This window comes from Anopheles funestus (assembly GCF_943734845.2).
Source record: "Anopheles funestus chromosome X unlocalized genomic scaffold, idAnoFuneDA-416_04 X_unloc_126, whole genome shotgun sequence".
NCBI classification, from domain to species: Eukaryota; Metazoa; Arthropoda; class Insecta; order Diptera; family Culicidae; genus Anopheles; species Anopheles funestus.
Window position 1 is genome coordinate 30,685 of NW_026045068.1, and position 18,246 is coordinate 48,930.

Here is an 18,246-nt window from a genome sequence, read left to right on the forward strand (position 1 = left end):
AAAACTCCCACTTTTTTCTTTATTAAAAACAATTTCGCAAGAGAAAACCGCAAGAATAAGAATTTTTAATAAATTCCGCAAGAGATTCAAGAAAACACCAAAAAACGGGTTCGTCGCCTGCTGACGCGTTGAAGTCTCTCGTTTTGGCGTTCCCGGGGAAGGATTCGGAGCCAAAGAACCGTTCCCGGTCTCCTGCTAAGCGTTCCCGGTCTCCGGCTGCGCGTTCTCACTCTCTGACCGCTAAGCGCCGGAAAGGTATGCAATTCGCATCGAGTTTTATAGCACCGTAACGCTTCGTAACGCTGGTGTCCCGGCTAAGCGCTACCGCTACCGGTCACTGGTGGCGCTGCAGACGTCGAAGAGAAGGTGGTTGCTGTCTTCGCTGGAAGTTGCGGAACCCGCCACGGGTGGCGCTGTCGTCATAAAAAGGGAGCTTTTACGTTGGGTTGTTGTCCTCACTGCTCGAAAACGCTTCGTGGTGTTGTTGATGACACAAACACACGCGACGACACACCTGACGCCACCGTACCACGCTGTTGCACGCACTTTCACGTCGAGTTTTTTCTGTTTATCTCTTTTTAAAAGCACTTTACGTCGCTGGAAAACGATAGTTTATGCTCCCTAGCATGTGTTTTACCACTTTTCCAATGTTCTAACACGGTATTTCGATATTTATTCGCCACTGAAGTTCCCCATACAAAGTGTATGGGGACACTTTAAACTGAGTTTTAGCGCAGTAAATTGAAGTAAAACGATTTCCTTTTTCAATATTCGCTAAGAATGACACTCAATTCGCCCTTTTCGACTATTGTTCCGCTATTTATAAGCACTTTTGCACAATATTTTTGCAAAAAATACGGAGCGACACAAAGCACGTCTAAACTGCTGGCTTGACAGCTACGCACACACACAGGGATAACTGGCTTGTGGCCGCCAAGCGTTCATAGCGACGTGGCTTTTTGATCCTTCGATGTCGGCTCTTCCTATCATTGTAAAGCAAAATTTACCAAGCGTAGGATTGTTCACCCTTTCAAGGGAACGTGAGCTGGGTTTAGACCGTCGTGAGACAGGTTAGTTTTACCCTACTGGTGTGCATTGTTTGTCGCTATCTTAACGGAATTCCTGTGCAGTACGAGAGGAACCACAGGTACGGACCACTGGCTCAATACTAGTTCGAACGGACTATGGTATGACGCTACGTCCGCTGGATTATGCCTGAACGCCTCTAAGGTCGTATCCAATCCGAGCTGATAGCGCTTCTTATACCCATTAGGTGGTCGTAAGCTAGCGGGCCTAACAACCCTCCGAGAACCGTCCGTGCTGTCCATTGGCACACTGGCGTCTCATCCCCGCTTACTACTAGGCCGCAAAGGGCGGGTTCGCGCTGCACGTGTTAGTACCATACATGTTGGGAACACCGGTGGACGAGCTTGCCGACTGTGGATATCACTAGTTTCGACACCTACGACCGCCCGCAAACGACGGGACTACAGGCTGGGAGCTTCAAGTTGTAGAGATGCGTTCGCATCGATCCTCTCAGGCGACCCATGCTTGGTGGTTAGTGCTTGCGCGTGCGCGCCCCGTGTGTGCTGGAATTGGCCAACCAGTGCACATTGGTGGTGCGTACCGTGACTTGCACCATGTGACGAGAGTGTTGAAGAACACTGTGTGGTGACTCTATGCCTATGTGATGGGGTGCTTGTAACACACGACCGAACCGACGGCTCGTTGGATGGTCACGACAGTGTGGTGCAGGTGCGCCCATGTGTAACGAATACATTGAGTGCCGTTGGAGGTTAGCGGTTGGTTGGTTGCATGCTACAACTTCGCGTTGTACATGGGCTGGCCGCTGCGCTTCCTTCGGGTTGCCACTTGATGTTGATAGGGTTGATGTATTGTGTTCGTTGACTTTTGGTTCATTCCAAAAGTCTTCGGACTTAGATAATTTTACAAGTGTCGGCGCTCTCGGACCGAAAATAAGAAGACAACTAAGAAGAAAAAGAGAAAGAAGCTAATAGTGGAAAGTATTCTTCTTCAAAGAAGGAACAAAAATTTTACAAGTGTTGAAAAATTTCCTAAGTCCAAAAAATTTTCTAAGTCCAGAAAATTTTCTAAGTCCCACAAAATGGAACATGATGAAGAAGATACAGAAGTTGAAAATTTTTCTAAGTCCAAAAAATTTTCTAAGTCCAGAAAATTTTCTAAGTCCAAAGTGTTGGAACAATTTCCAAAGGCCCATAGGTTGCACTGAATTTTCCTAAGTTGGCCACAAGTACCCATGAGGTATCGAGAAGGTTCACCCGAAGGACATAATATGTCCCAAAGTACCGATAGAGCACCCACAAAGAGCACCCAATTGGCCTAAGTTGGCCAAAAGTACCGATAGAGTACCCACAAGTAGCACTGAGTTGGCCTAAGTTGGCCAAAAGTACCGATAGAGTACCCACAAATAGCACCGAATGGGCCTAAGTTGGCCAAAAGTACCGATAGAGTACCCACAAGAAGCACTGAGTTGGCCTAAGTTGGCCAAAAGTACCGATAGAGTACCCACAAATAGCACCCAGTTGGCCTAAGTTGGCCAAAAGTACCGATAGAGCACCCAAAAGTAGCACTGAGTTGGCCTAAGTTGGCCAAAAGTACTGATAGAGTACCCACAAATAGCACCGAATGGGCCTAACATGGCCAAAAGTACCGATAGAGTACCCACAAAGAGCACCCAATTGGCCTATGTTGGCCAAAAGTACCGATAGAGTACCCACAAATAGCACCGAATGGGCCTAAGTTGGCCAAAAGTACCGATAGAGTACCCACAAATAGCACCGCGTTGGCCTAAGTTGGCCAAAAGTACCGATAGAGTACCCACAAGTAGCACTGAGTTGGCCTAAGTTGGCCAAAAGTACTGATAGAGTACCCACAAATAGCACCGAATGGGCCTAACATGGCCAAAAGTACCGATAGAGTACCCACAAATAGCACCGAATGGGCCTAACATGGCCAAAAGTACCGATAGAGCACCCACATATAGCACCCCATTGGCCTAAGTTGGCCAAAAGTACCGATAGAGTACCCACAAAGAGCACCCAATTGGCCTAAGTTGGCCAAAAGTACCGCCAAGTAGCACCATAGAGGCCCGAGTAGAGCGAAATGTGGGCCAAATTGAACATTTGAAAATTTTTACAAGTCCAGAAAATTTTCTAAGTCCAAAGAGTTGGACAAATTTCCTTAGGCCCAAAGGTTGCACTGAATGTTCCTAAGTTGGCCATCAGTACCCATGAAGTATAGCGAAGGTTCACCCGAAAGACACAATACGCCCTAAAGTACCCACAGAGTACCCACAAGTTGCACCCAATTGGCCTAAGTTGGCCAGAAGTACCGACAAGTACCACCATAGAAGCCCGAGTAGAGCGAAATGTGGGCCAAAGTACCGAGTAGTTGCCACAAATGCCCAAATGGATACCAAAATGTGGTACCAAGTACCTAACTGTTGCAACAAATGCTAGCTTTCTGAGCAAAAGCTGTGGACCAATTTCGTAGAAGAACCGCCTAGGCGAAAAGGCAAAAATCGCCGAAGCTGGCCCGCTCGCAGAGCTCGCGGGCCAGGAGATACTCATAGGGCGATTTACTAGAGTGGGGAACTTGAGAATTTTTGTGTCCGAGACTTTGGGCAACTTCGCGGCCGCCCCCTTAAAGTAAAAGATTTTCTCTGGGTGCCTAAAATTCGCAATTCCCGCAAAGTCGGGAAGACGTTAAAGTTTTTGCCCAAAAAATGGCCATCGATTTAAGGTGATTTTCCAATAAGAAAATGCTTCCTATTTTGAATTTTTTCGAATATTTCCTAAACTAAGCGTCGGAGCACATGGCCGTGGAGGAACTTTTGGTAGCTTTTGGCAAGGGCTATCGGATGAAATAATAAGAAAGGCCATCAGAGCGATATTGGATTAATGCGGGCTCATAAACGCACCTGAGAAGTGAAAATTGGTACCTTGCACGCAGGATGCAAGAAATGCTTGAGTGTTAACCATCATCGGTACCAAGTACCTAGGTTATATCGAGTGCGTAGATGGAAGTCGGTACCAAAGGGAAACCTTCCTAGGCTAGGTGCACGCAAGTGAGTATGGATCGATCAGTAGAAAGATGGGAAGCCCAAGGAAACCTTCCTAGGCTAGGTGCACGCAAGTGAGTATGGATCGATCAGTAGAAAGATGGGAAGCCCAAGGAAACCTTCCTAGGCTAGGTGCACGCAAGTGAGTATGGATCGATCAGTAGAAAGATGGGAAGCCATAGGAAACCTTCCTAGGCTAGGTGCACGCAAGTGAGTATGGATCGATCAGTAGAAAGATGGGAAGCCCAAGGAAACCTTCCTAGGCTAGGTGCACGCAAGTGAGTATGGATCGATCAGTAGAAAGATGGGAAGCCATAGGAAACCTTCCTAGGCTAGGTGCACGCAAGTGAGTATGGATCGATCAGTAGAAAGTGGGAAGCCCAGTACCAAATGCCCTAGTGAAGACCGTAAACGAATATCATGAACCGAGAAGGAGCACCAAATGCCCTAGTGAAGACCGTAAACGAATATCATGAACCGATAAGGAGCACCAAATGCCCTAGTGAAGACCGTAAACGAATATCATGAACCGATAAGGAGCACCAAATGCCCTAGTGAAGACCGTAAACGAATATCATGAACCGAGAAGTAGCAACGAATGCCTGAAAAAGTACCAAGTCCACGGTATAGAGTAACGAGAGTTAACCGCCGTGATGTATGCAATGAGGGCAGCCATTGCATGGGTTCTGGACTTGGTTCGCGAATAACTTTTTTGCTAGACATCGGACAAAGTTGACGTGGAAGAACGAAATGTAGCATTTGGTGCCACCTATCCAAAACTTTTTCAAGATTGAAGATCCGATCGATACAGCCTGAGTTATAGGCAAAAGTTGGTGCAAAATTGAGCATTTTTAATGGTGAAAAATCGGTACTCCTCGAATAGCTCCTGTTGGAAGCATCGGACCACATGGTCGTGGAGGAACATATTGTAGCGCGCGGTGTCAAGTATCGACACCCAAAACCGCATGTCCGATGGACGGAAAATGACCAAGTTATAGTGAAAACTTGGTTGCACCAAATTCCCGAAGAAGTGCAACGAGAAGGTGAATGCGATGGTTGTTCGTCGAATAGCTCCGGCCACAGACATGGTAGCGATTAGTGGTGCATGGAAGAAATCTAGCCACAAGTGCCATCTACCCATGGCCAGAAGACAGTGTGGCCATATCTTGGATACCGGCGGAGCTATGGGGCAAATATGGACCAAAAATGGTGCAAGTTGGACCAAAAATCCGACCAAGTGCGCGAGGCGCTTTCGTGAATAGCTCCGGCCACAGACATGGTAGCGATTAGTGGTGCATGGAAGAAATCTAGCCACAAGTGCCATCTACCCATGGCCAGAAGAAAGTGTGGCCATATCTTGGATACCGGCGGAGCTATGGGGCAAATATGGGCCAAAAATGGTGCAAGTTGGACCAAAAATCCGAAAAAGTACCTAGGTAAATGCGATGGTTGTTCGTCGAATAGCTCCGGCCACAGACATGGTAGCGATTAGTGGTGCATGGAAGAAATCTAGCCACAAGTGCCATCTACCCATGGCCAGAAGAAAGTGTGGCCATATCTTGGATACCGGCGGAGCTATGGGGCAAATATGGGCCAAAAATGGTGCAAGTTGGACCAAAAATCCGACCAAGTGCGCGAGGCGCTTTCGTGAATAGCTCCGGCCACAGACATGGTAGCGATTAGTGGTGCATGGAAGAAATCTAGCCACAAGTGCCATCTACCCATGGCCAGAAGAAAGTGTGGCCATATCTTGGATACCGGCGGAGCTATGGGGCAAATATGGGCCAAAAATGGTGAAGTTGGACCAAAAATCCGACCAAGTGCGCGAGGCGCTTTCGTGAATAGCTCCGGCCACAGACATGGTAGCGATTAGTGGTGCATGGAAGAAATCTAGCCACAAGTGCCATCTACCCATGGCCAGAAGAAAGTGTGGCCATATCTTGGATACCGGCGGAGCTATGGGGCAAATATGGGCCAAAAATGGTGCAAGTTGGACCAAAAATCCGACCAAGTGCGCGAGGCGCTTTCGTGAATAGCTCCGGCCACAGACATGGTAGCGATTAGTGGTGCATGGAAGAAATCTAGCCACAAGTGCCATCTACCCATGGCCAGAAGAAAGTGTGGCGCTATCTTGGATACCGGCGGAGCTATGGGGCAAATATGGGCCAAAAATGGTGAAGTTGGACCAAAAATCCGACCAAGTGCGCGAGGCGTTTTCGTGAATAGCTCCGGCCACAGACATGGTAGCGATTAGTGGTGCATGGAAGAAATCTAGCCACAAGTGCCATCTAGCCATGGCCAGAAGAAAGTGTGGCCATATCTTGGATACCGGCGGAGCTATGGGGCAAATATGGGCCAAAAATGGTGCAAGTTGGACCAAAAATCCGAAAAAGTACCTAGGTAAATGCGATGGTTGTTCGTCGAATAGCTCCGGCCACAGACATGGTAGCGATTAGTGGTGCATGGAAGAAATCTAGCCACAAGTGCCATCTACCCATGGCCAGAAGAAAATGTGGCGCTATCTTGGATACCGGCGGAGCTATGGGGCAAATATGGGCCAAAAATGGTGAAGTTGGACCAAAAATCCGACCAAGTGCGCGAGGCGCTTTCGTGAATAGCTCCGGCCACAGACATGGTAGCGATTAGTGGTGCATGGAAGAAATCTAGCCACAAGTGCCATCTAGCCATGGCCAGAAGAAAGTGTGGCCATATCTTGGATACCGGCGGAGCTATGGGGCAAATATGGGCCAAAAATGGTGCAAGTTGGACCAAAAATCCGAAAAAGTACCTAGGTAAATGCGATGGTTGTTCGTCGAATAGCTCCGGCCACAGACATGGTAGCGATTAGTGGTGCATGGAAGAAATCTAGCCACAAGTGCCATCTACCCATGGCCAGAAGAAAGTGTGGCGCTATCTTGGATACCGGCGGAGCTATGGGGCAAATATGGGCCAAAAATGGTGAAGTTGGACCAAAAATCCGACCAAGTGCGCGAGGCGCTTTCGTGAATAGCTCCGGCCACAGACATGGTAGCGATTAGTGGTGCATGGAAGAAATCTAGCCACAAGTGCCATCTACCCATGGCCAGAAGAAAGTGTGGCCATATCTTGGATACCGGCGGAGCTATGGGGCAAATATGGGCCAAAAATGGTGCAAGTTGGACCAAAAATCCGACCAAGTGCGCGAGGCGCTTTCGTGAATAGCTCCGGCCACAGACATGGTAGCGATTAGTGGTGCATGGAAGAAATCTAGCCACAAGTGCCATCTACCCATGGCCAGAAGAAAGTGTGGCCATATCTTGGATACCGGCGGAGCTATGGGGCAAATATGGGCCAAAAATGGTGCAAGTTGGACCAAAAATCCGACCAAGTGCGCGAGGCGCTTTCGTGAATAGCTCCGGCCACAGACATGGTAGCGATTAGTGGTGCATGGAAGAAATCTAGCCACAAGTGCCATCTACCCATGGCCAGAAGAAAGTGTGGCCATATCTTGGATACCGGCGGAGCTATGGGGCAAATATGGGCCAAAAATGGTGCAAGTTGGACCAAAAATCCGACCAAGTGCGCGAGGCGCTTTCGTGAATAGCTCCGGCCACAGACATGGTAGCGATTAGTGGTGCATGGAAGAAATCTAGCCACAAGTGCCATCTACCCATGGCCAGAAGAAAGTGTGGCCATATCTTGGATACCGGCGGAGCTATGGTGCAAATACGGGCCAAAAATGGTGCAAGTTGGACCAAAAATCCGACCAAGTGCGCGAGACGCTTTCGTGAATAGCTCCGGCCACAGACATGGTAGCGATTAGTGGTGCATGGAAGAAATCTAGCCACAAGTGCCATCTAGCCATGGCCAGAAGAAAGTGTGGCCATATCTTGGATACCGGCGGAGCTATGGTGCAAATATGGGCCAAAAATGGTGAAGTTGGACCAAAAATCCGACCAAGTGCGCGAGGCGCTTTCGTGAATAGCTCCGGCCACAGACATGGTAGCGGTTAGTGGTGCATGGAAGAAATCTAGCCACAAGTGCCATCTACCCATGGCCAGAAGAAAGTGTGGCGATATCTTGGATACCGGCGGAGCTATGGGGCAAATATGGGCCAAAAATGGTGCAAGTTGGACCAAAAATCCGAAAAAGTACCTAGGTAAATGCGATGGTTGTTCGTCGAATAGCTCCGGCCAGAGACATGGCAGCGATTAGTGGTGCATGGAAGAAATCTAGCCACAAGTGCCATCTACCCATGGCCAGAAGAAAGTGTGGCCATATCTTGGATACCGGCGGAGCTATGGGGCAAATATGGGCCAAAAATGGTGGAAGTTGGACCAAAAATCCGAAAAAGTACCTAGGTAAATGCGATGGTTGTTCGTCGAATAGCTCCGGCCACAGACATGGTAGCGATTAGTGGTGCATGGAAGAAATCTAGCCACAAGTGCCATCTACCCATGGCCAGAAGAAAGTGTGGCCATATCTTGGATACCGGCGGAGCTATGGGGCAAATATGGGCCAAAAATGGGTAAAATTGTACGGTCCAAAGCCAAGGGTAAATTTTTTTATTCCTCTAATAACTTCTAGCACAGACATTGAATCGGTTGGTGATGTATGGATGAAATGTAGCAAACAGTTGGAACTACCCATAAAATCTTAAAGATTGACGATCCAATGTATAGAACCGGAGTAATGTGCGATACTTGGTGAAAAATCGAGTGAAAAATTAGCTATAAACTGTTTTTGGCCCATAACTCGAATACTAGACATCGGAAGGGGGGGTCGTAGAACGATTTTTTGTTGCCCTATCGATTCCCTATCGAACGAGCAAAAGTTGTTTTTTTGACCAAAAAGGACCCCTTCTCTAGTAAAATTGGCCTGATTTTACTAGTCCCCGGTACCCGTACAGGCAAAATGAGCAAAATGCTCAAGTATGAATGGTTTTTGGCCCATAACTCGAATACTAGACGTCGCAGGGGGGTGTCGTGGAACAATTTTTGGTAGCCCTTGAAATTATCTATCGAATGACATATACTTGATTTTTGGCCAAAAAGTTCCCTAGACTAGTAAAAATCGCATCATTTTACTAGAGTCGGGTACCCTGGACGAAAAATCGCTATAGTTGCGGTTTTTGGCTAATAACTCGAATACTAGACGTCGGAGGGGGGTGTCGTGGAACAATTTTTGGTAGCCCTTGAAATTATCTATCGAATGACATATACTTGATTTTTGGCCAAAAAGTTCCCTAGACTAGTAAAAATCGCATCATTTTACTAGAGTCGGGTACCCTGGACGAAAAACCGCTTAAGTTGCGGTTTTTGGCTAATAACTCGAATACTAGACGTCGCAGGGGGGTGTCGTGGAACAATTTTTGGTAGCCCTTGAAATTATCTATCGAATGACATATACTTGATTTTTGGCCAAAAAGTTCCCTAGACTAGTAAAAATCGCATCATTTTACTAGAGTCGGGTACCCTGGACGAAAAACCGCTATAGTTGCGGTTTTTGGCTAATAACTCGAATACTAGGCGTCGGAGGGGGGTGCCGTAGAACAATTTTTGGTAGCCCTTGAAATTATCTATCGAATGACATATACTTGATTTTTTGACCAAAAAGTTCCTAGACTAGTAAAAATCGCATCATTTTACTAGAGTCGGGTACCCTGTACGAAAAACCGCTATAGTTGCGGTTTTTGGCCAATAACTCGAATACTAGACGTCGGAGGGGGGTGCCGTAGAACAATTTTTTGTAGCCCTTGAAATTACCTTTCGAATGATATATAGTGGTTTTTTGGTCAAAAAGTGACCCCGAGACTAGTAACCCTCCATACACAAAACCGCCTAAAAAGTTTTGGTTTTGCAAAATTTTGAAAAGTGCGTCAAAAAAATTTTTTCAAAAAGTACCAAATCGTGATCAGAACTCACTATAGACCATAAAAAGTGAAATCCGATGGTCATTTGCAACACTTGGTCAATCGAGAAAAATTTCACTTTTTTACTAGAGTCGGGTACCCTGAACGAAAAATCGCTCAAGTAATGGTTTTTGGCCAATAACTCGAATACTAGACGTCGGAAGGGGGTGTCGTAGAACAATTTTTTGTAGCCCTTGAAATTACCTTTCGAATGATATATAGTGGTTTTTCGGTCAAACAGTGACCCCGAGACTAGTAACCCTCCATACACAAAACCGCCTACAAAAACTTTGTTTTGAAAAATTTTGAAAAGTTCAAAAAAATTTTTTTTTCAAAAACTACTAAAACGTGATAAGAACTTACTATAGACCATGAAAAGTGATATCCGATGATAATTTGCAAAAGTTGGTAACTAGTAAAAAATTTCACTTTTTTACTAGAGTCGGTGCAACGAGAAAAAAAAAGTCCGTGATGGAGAAAAATGGCACGTTTTCCACGCCTGTACGCTTTCGTTTACTATATAGGGGGTAGGTGAGCCAGAAGCATGATTTTGACTGAGTACGTATCTTTATGAATTTGGCCCTTCTAAATCGATTGAGACTACCCCCAGGACGATCGGACGACTGCTTCTGGCTCAAAATGTGGTTTTTAGATTTTGATCGTCAATTATGCGAGAAAAAATCGATTAGAAGTAAAGATACGAAATGCTTGGTCTAAGTTGGGAAACGACTTCGGATATTTGTTGGACGTTGTCGTAAAAGGTCCGAGGACCAAGGAAAAGTGATTTCCAAGTGGATTTATGCACTATTAGTCGATGGTAAGATGTGAAATTAGTAGAACTTACCATACAGTTTGCGAAGTTGAAGCAATCGGTTGGTGAATATGGTACTGTCTGTCCAATTTGGTGGTTCGGAATGAGTGAAACGATGTTGATGATGGATAGACGTTCCGATTGCCCCCGATCGGGGAACATATAGTGGTCTTTAAGGTCCAAGTACCTATGTTTTGGTAAGCAGAACTGAGAGTTAAAGGATGAAAGTCGGCCATTCCTAATATCATCCTGTCGGTGGTTCGCGAGTTGTTTGAGGACCGGAGCAGCTCGCGATGAAACGGTCCTAGGGTATTGGTTATCCATCCAAGGAAGAGTAAATGCGATCCTAGATGTGTGTCGTTGGCCGTTCTACCGGCATCGCCTATAGATGAGATATCGACCGGCATGCCTTACTCGAAAGTTGAATTCTAGGATCGATGGTCAAACAGACCTATGAGCGATAAACCAAACTGATCACGTATTGATGTCGGCTTTTCCTATCATTTGATGCCGCAGGTTGTTTAGGGACCGGAGCAGCTTGCGGCCGAGACGGTCCCCGGGGGTTTCTTTCTCCAAGGAGTGGAAACTATTAAGCAAGAGTTGTAGCAAGATACGATCCTCTGATGTGTCGTTGGCCGTTCATGCGGTATCGCCTGTCGATGATATATCGATGGGCATGCCTTACTCTACCGACCTTCTAATTGAGAGTATTAATCAGGGATCGATGGTCAAACAGACCTATGAGCGATAAACCAAACTGAACACGTATTGATGTCGGCTTTTCCTATCATTTGATGCCGCAGGTTGTTTAGGGACCGGAGCAGCTTGCGGCCGAGACGGTCCCCGGGGGTTTCTTTCTCCAAGGAGAAGAAACGATTAAGCAAAAGTTGTAGCAAGATACGATCCTCTGATGTGTCGTTGGCCGTTCAAGCGGTATCGCCTGTCGATGAGATATCGATGGGCATGCCTTACTCTCCCGACTGGATTACTGAGAGTTTAATCAGGGATCGATGGTCAAACAGACCAATGAGCGATAAACCAAACTGAACACATATTGATGTCGGCATTTCCTATCATTTGTCGCAGGTTGTTTAGGGACCGGAGCAGCTTGCGACCGAGACGGTCCCCGGGGGTTTCTTTCTCTAAGGAGTGGAAACGATTAAGCAAAAGTCGTAGCAATAATCGATCACCTGATGTGTCGTTGGCCGTTCTTGCGGTATCGCCTGTCGATGAGATATCGATGGGCATGCCTTACTCTCCTGACTGTTTAATTGAGAGTTATAATCAGGGATCGATGGTCAAAAAGACCTATGAGCGATAAACCAAACTGAACACGTATTGATGTCGGCATTTCCTATCATTTGTCGCAGGTTGTTTGGGGACCGGAGCAGCTTGCGACCGAGACGGTCCCTTCCCGAAAGATGGTGAACCGAGTCGTCTGGCGTAAAAACCGGACGACTCGAAAGGGCTTGACCCTTTCAAGTGAGCGATAATCACATTCTACGCTCAGTTCGACAGCTACAAGGCAATCACTCGCTATGTTCAGAGCTAATACATGCAACATGCCGGCATTGTTTCCACCGACGCATGGATTCAAGACTGGTGCACTTATTAGTTAAACCGTTCGCCTGCGGGTGTTTCGAGTTCAAGTCTGGATGAGGATTGTTCTTGCTGGTAATAGCTTGAGCCCCTGAATAAGGGGCCGAAGCGTACATCTTGAGAGTAAATGTACAACATATTACCAAATCGGCACCGTGGGTTCTGGTGCAAGTGATGTAACCATGAAAGATGTTGAGCAGCCCAACATCGGTTTACACACGCATAAGGGGTTTATTGTTATCTGTAGGTTGCGCATACACCATACCCGGTGTAAAGTGCCGTGGTCCCCCAGGGGGCTGCATCAAAACGTTCGCCATGCGAACTACCCAATGGAACGAACTCGATGTATTGAAAGAGATGAACAATTAATAGCGAGAATAGGGGCCCGGAAGCAATTCCGCGGCCCTACGGTCGATTCAAGAGTTGAAACGTTGTACAATCGTGGATAGCACCTAGTGCTAATATGGTGAGAGATAATGTGTGAGGAAATTTAGTTTCCTAAAGTTTAGTTAGTGGTTTCCGTTGTGCCCTAACAAACTTAAAGTTGGTGGTGACCGTTACACCCCAACAAATTGGTGCCTTACCCAACACCAAAGAGCCATTCCATATGGTTCTAGAGAGAGAGAGTTGTGTGGAAATTTATTTCCCACTAAGCGAGTGTGTGTCTGTAGTGGAACGAATTCTGGTTGATCCTACCAGTAATATACGCTTGTCTCAAAGGTTAAGCCATGCATGTCTAAGTACAAACATAAATGAATGTGAAACCGCATAAGGCTCAGTATAACAGCTATAATTCACAAGATCATCCTACCACTAGTTACTTGGATAACTGTGGAAAATCCAGAGCTAATACATGCAACATGCCGGGACTGTTGCCCTCGCGGGTAGCTGAACTGGTGCACTTATTAGTTAAACCAATCGCCTCCGGGCGGCTTGAGTTGAAGTCTGGATAAGGACGCAGATCGTATGGTCGCTTGTCGACTGACGACAGATCTTTCAAATGTCTGCCCTATCAACTATTGATGGTAGTGTAGAGGACTACCATGGTTGCGACGGGTAACGGGGAATCAGGGTTCGATTCCGGAGAGGGAGCCTGAGAAATGGCTACCACATCCAAGGAAGGCAGCAGGCGCGTAAATTACCCAATCCCAGTACGGGGAGGTAGTGACGAGAAATAACAATATGGACCTCTCTAACGATGGTCCATAATTGGAATGAGTTGAGTATAAATCCTTCAACAAGGATCAAGTGGAGGGCAAGTCTGGTGCCAGCAGCCGCGGTAATTCCAGCTCCACTAGCGTATATTAAAGTTGTTGCGGTTAAAACGTTCGAAGTTGATTGCCCGTCCAGACACGTGACCGCCACGGGCGCCCGGTTACACGCCGGGGCCGTTCGTGCGCGCGCTCACGGCTGCGACTCACAATGGTGTACTTGGGCGTTACTCTGTGAACGAGTACCGTGCTACCGGTTAACTCCGGCACGGGCTCCTCATGGTGCTCAAGATACTCACATTTACCTTGAACAAATTAGAGTGCTCAAAGCAGGCTAAGACAAAGCGTCCGGCCCCCCCGTGGGGTTGGCGTTGGCCGAGAATAATCTTGCATGGAATAATGGAATATGACCTCGGTTTATACGATTTCGTTGGTTTGTCAGAAACCTAGAGGTAATGATTAACAGAAGTAGTTGGGGGCATTGGTATTACGGCGCGAGAGGTGAAATTCGTAGACCGTCGTAGGACCAACTGAAGCGAAAGCGTTTGCCATGGATGCTTTCTTTAATCAAGAACGAAAGTTAGAGGATCGAAGGCGATTAGATACCGCCCTAGTTCTAACCGTAAACGATGCCAATTAGCAATTGGGAGACGCTACCCCTATTCGGTGCTCTCAGTCGCTTCCGGGAAACCAAAATCGGGTTCCGGGGGAAGTATGGTTGCAAAGTTGAAACTTAAAGGAATTGACGGAAGGGCACCACAAGAAGTGGAGCTTGCGGCTTAATTTGACTCAACACGGGAAAATTTACCAGGTCCAAACTTATCGAGGTAAGACAGATTGATAGCTCTTTCTCAAATTTAAGGGTAGTGGTGCATGGCCGTTCTTAGTTCGTGGAATGATTTGTCTGGTTAATTCCGATAACGAACGTGACTCAAACATGCTAACTAGAACGCTGTCAGCAGTGCGCCTCCGGGCGCACCTGACGTTACAGCCGGGCGGCGCCTTCACGGGCGGTCGTCGGCTACGTTTGCCCTGCTTAGCGGGACAACTTGTGTTTAGCAAGCTGAGAATGAGCGATAACAGGTCCGTGATGCCCTTAGATGTTCTGGGCTGCACGCGTGCTACAATGTGGGTCGCAGCGTGTTCTCGCCAATAGGCGCCCCCATTCCGAGAGGAACGGGAAATCACTAAAATGCCCATCTAGTCGGGATTGGGGACTGCAACGGTCCCCATGAACCTGGAATTTCTAGTAAGCACTAGTCATTAGCTAGTGCTGATTACGTCCCTGCCCTTTGTACACACCGCCCGTCGCTACTACCGATGGATTATTTAGTGAGGTTTCTGGAGGCTTACCTTCCGCGGTTCCTTCGTGAGCTGCAGCTGGCATGGCTGAAGTTGACCGAACTTGATGATTTAGAGGAAGTAAAAGTCGTAACAAGGTTTCCGTAGGTGAACCTGCGGAAGGATCATTACTGATGATCGTCCGCGAGTGACCAACCATGAGCTGCCTTCGGTGTAGCTCGGTCGCTCGCTTGCTATGTGTCAGAATTTGTTGAAAGCCAACTCGTTCGTTGTACACTTTGATGGGTGACCATCACTGTGTCTCCGTGCCGAGCTAGATCTCCCCTAGCCGTAAGGCACTTGAACGCCCCTTCGACGACGAGTTGCATGTGTGTGGTATGTGTCAGAATCTGGTGAAGCTTTCTGCATGTGATGTGCCTTGTGTGGATCCGTGGCCATTGCATTGTGTCTGGTGCTTAGATACCCAGACACTTAGAACGCTTGCGCGGAAAGCAAACTCGATCGTTGTACACTTTGATGGGCAACCATCACTGTGTCTCCGTGCCGTGCTAGATCCCCCCTAGCCGTAAGGCACTTTGAACGCCCCTTCGACGACGAGTTACAAGAGTGTGGTATGTGTCATAATCTGGTGAAGCTTTCTGCATGTGATGTGCCTTGTGTGGATCCGTGGCCATTGCATTGTGTCTGGTGTGTAGGTACCCAGACACTTAAGCAAACTCGATCGTTGTACACTGTGATGGGCGAGCATCACTGTGTCTCCGTGCCGTGTAAGAGCTCCCCTGGCCATCAGGCACTTGAAAGGTCCTTCGACGACGAGTTACAATAGTGGTGTGTTAGATACGTCAGGTGATGGTATCTACTGTTGTGCAATACGTATCCGGCCACGGCACGGAACGAACGGGAACTGTGGTGCAGACAAACAAGAGTTAAGCCTATTAGTCATTAACTCTAAGGACGGGGCCATGGGGCGGTACACAAAGGATACGGATGAGCGAGTATGCAGGCCCAATACTCAATAGCTCGATCCGATCCAAGCACATGAGTTGACTGCGGCGCCAGGTTAACCAATGTGCTAGATTCTATTTGGCCAGTAGAATCTTGTGTCTTACGCGATTTGATACCAAGACACCAGAACGAAAGTTAGTTGAAGAGTTATTAAACTCTTATGAAGTATGGTTGTGCAATCACAACTTATGACTTTAACCTATAAAGTGGATATGGACTTGCAATTATAACATGGAATCTCTACACACCCCATGAGCTCGATCCAATCCACGCACACGAGTTGCCTGAGTAGCGACAGGTATACCGATGTGCAATACGTATCCGGCCACGGCACGGAACGAACGGGAACTGTGGTGCAGACATACAAAGAGTTAAGCCTACTAGTCATTAACTCTAAGGACGGGGCCATGGGGCGGTACGCAAAGGATACGGATGAGCGAGTATGCAGGCCCAATACTCAATAGCTCGATCCGATCCAAGCACATGAGTTGACTGCGGCGCCAGGTTAACCAATGTGCTAGATTCTATTTGGCCAGTAGAATCTTGTGTCTTACGCGATTTGATACCAAGACACCAGAACGAAAGTTAGTTGAAGAGTGATTAAACTCTTATGAAGAATGGTTGTGCAATCACAACTTATGACTTTAACCTATAAAGTGGATATGGACTATCAATTATAACATGGGGCACACACCATGTTCTCGATCCAATCCACGCACACGAGTTGCCTGAGTAGCGACAGGTATACCGATGTGCAATACGTATCCGGCCATAGGCACGGAACGAACAGGAACTGTGGTGCAGACATACAAGGGCCATGGGGCGGTACGCAAAGGATACGGATGAGCGAGTATGCAGGCCCAATACTCAATAGCTCGATCCGATCCAAGCACATGAGTTGACTGCGGCGTCAGGTTAACCGATGTGCTAAGAGAGTTGTTCCTGGGCCTTCAAAGTGACTTCAAAACTATCTTAGCGAATGGTGGCCATGGGCGTAGACATGAGCCACAAGTCACAAGGCCTGGGACTATTGGGTAATAAAGACAACTTAGTCAGAAAGTTAGTCTTTGGACGTACCACCGGGATTGTGTTACATTGGGAACCTTACTATAAAACCCTAGGCAGGGGATCACTCGGCTCATGGATCGATGAAGACCGCAGCTAAATGCGCGTCACAATGTGAACTGCAGGACACATGAACACCGATAAGTTGAACGCATATTGCGCGTCGGACGATTAAACCCGGCCGATGCACACATTCTTGAGTGCCTATCAATTCCTTGATATACAACAAACCAAACTTCAGGGTGGAGCGTGCCACAATAGAACACTATGGCGAGCAGCCCGTCTAGTGTCGTGGGGGAAACACGCTTCCACACTGTGCATAATGGCGTGCTCGGGACCTTTGTTGGGACCGCAGGGCGCTGAAAGTAAAGGGGTGAACCGCATAAATCGCACGCACGTAAACGCGCACACACACAAATAGAGTGAGACGTATCGTAGGATACCGCTAAGAGTACGTTGTGAAACATGGGGAAATTCAATCGAAAACCTCTTTGATGTCCAAGATTTCGTTGACCGTATCCGTCGTAATACTGGATCAACGTGCTTGGGGGAAAACGTCAAAGGGTTTTATAATAGTGGTGCATGATTAACCCATCGATGCCCGAGGGGAACATGTTGTCCAATACAATAGTGGTGCAGTTGGCTCGACATGCTCGGGGGGAGACATCGTGGGTCCAAGTCGACCAAGTCGACCGGGAGTTGTTGTTGAGAGATCGAATCAAAACGATGCCGAGCGGAACTCGTTGTCCTTATTGGAGTGATATTCGGACAACGTGCTCGGGGGGGCCATCGTTGATTCAAAAATGACCGTAAATTGCCCAATCCGTGTGTGTGTGTGTGTGTGAAGTGTTGTTGCGTATATATCGGTTCGCTATGCCCCGGGTTCGAAACGAATGGAATGTGACTGATTTTGTTGTAGGCCTCAAGTGATGTGAGACAACCCCCAGAATTTAAGCATATTAATAAGGGGAGGAGAAGAAACCAACCGGGATTCCCTGAGTAGCTGCGAGCGAAACGGGAGAAGCTCAGCACGTAGGGACGGTGTGTAACTGCACCTGTCCGATTCCGTGTACTGGAACGACCATTATCTACTATGCACGGTGCAAACAGTTCAAGTTCAACTTGAAGGTGGCTCATCTACCCAGAGAGGGTGATAGGCCCGTAGAACGGCACTAACCCACGTGACAGTAGACGGTCGGCTCCATGGAGTCGTGTTGCTTGATAGTGCAGCACTAAGTGGGAGGTAAACTCCTTCTAAAGC

General features: G+C 47.5%; 1 non-coding gene across 1 annotated transcript; it reads left to right on the forward strand.

Moving 5' to 3' along the window:
* Nucleotides 1-17,033: 17,033 nt before the first annotated feature.
* Nucleotides 17,034-17,191, forward strand: LOC125772857 (5.8S ribosomal RNA). The gene has a single exon (XR_007419706.1). It is a non-coding gene; the product is annotated as a 5.8S ribosomal RNA (ribosomal RNA).
* Nucleotides 17,192-18,246: the final 1,055 nt, after the last annotated feature.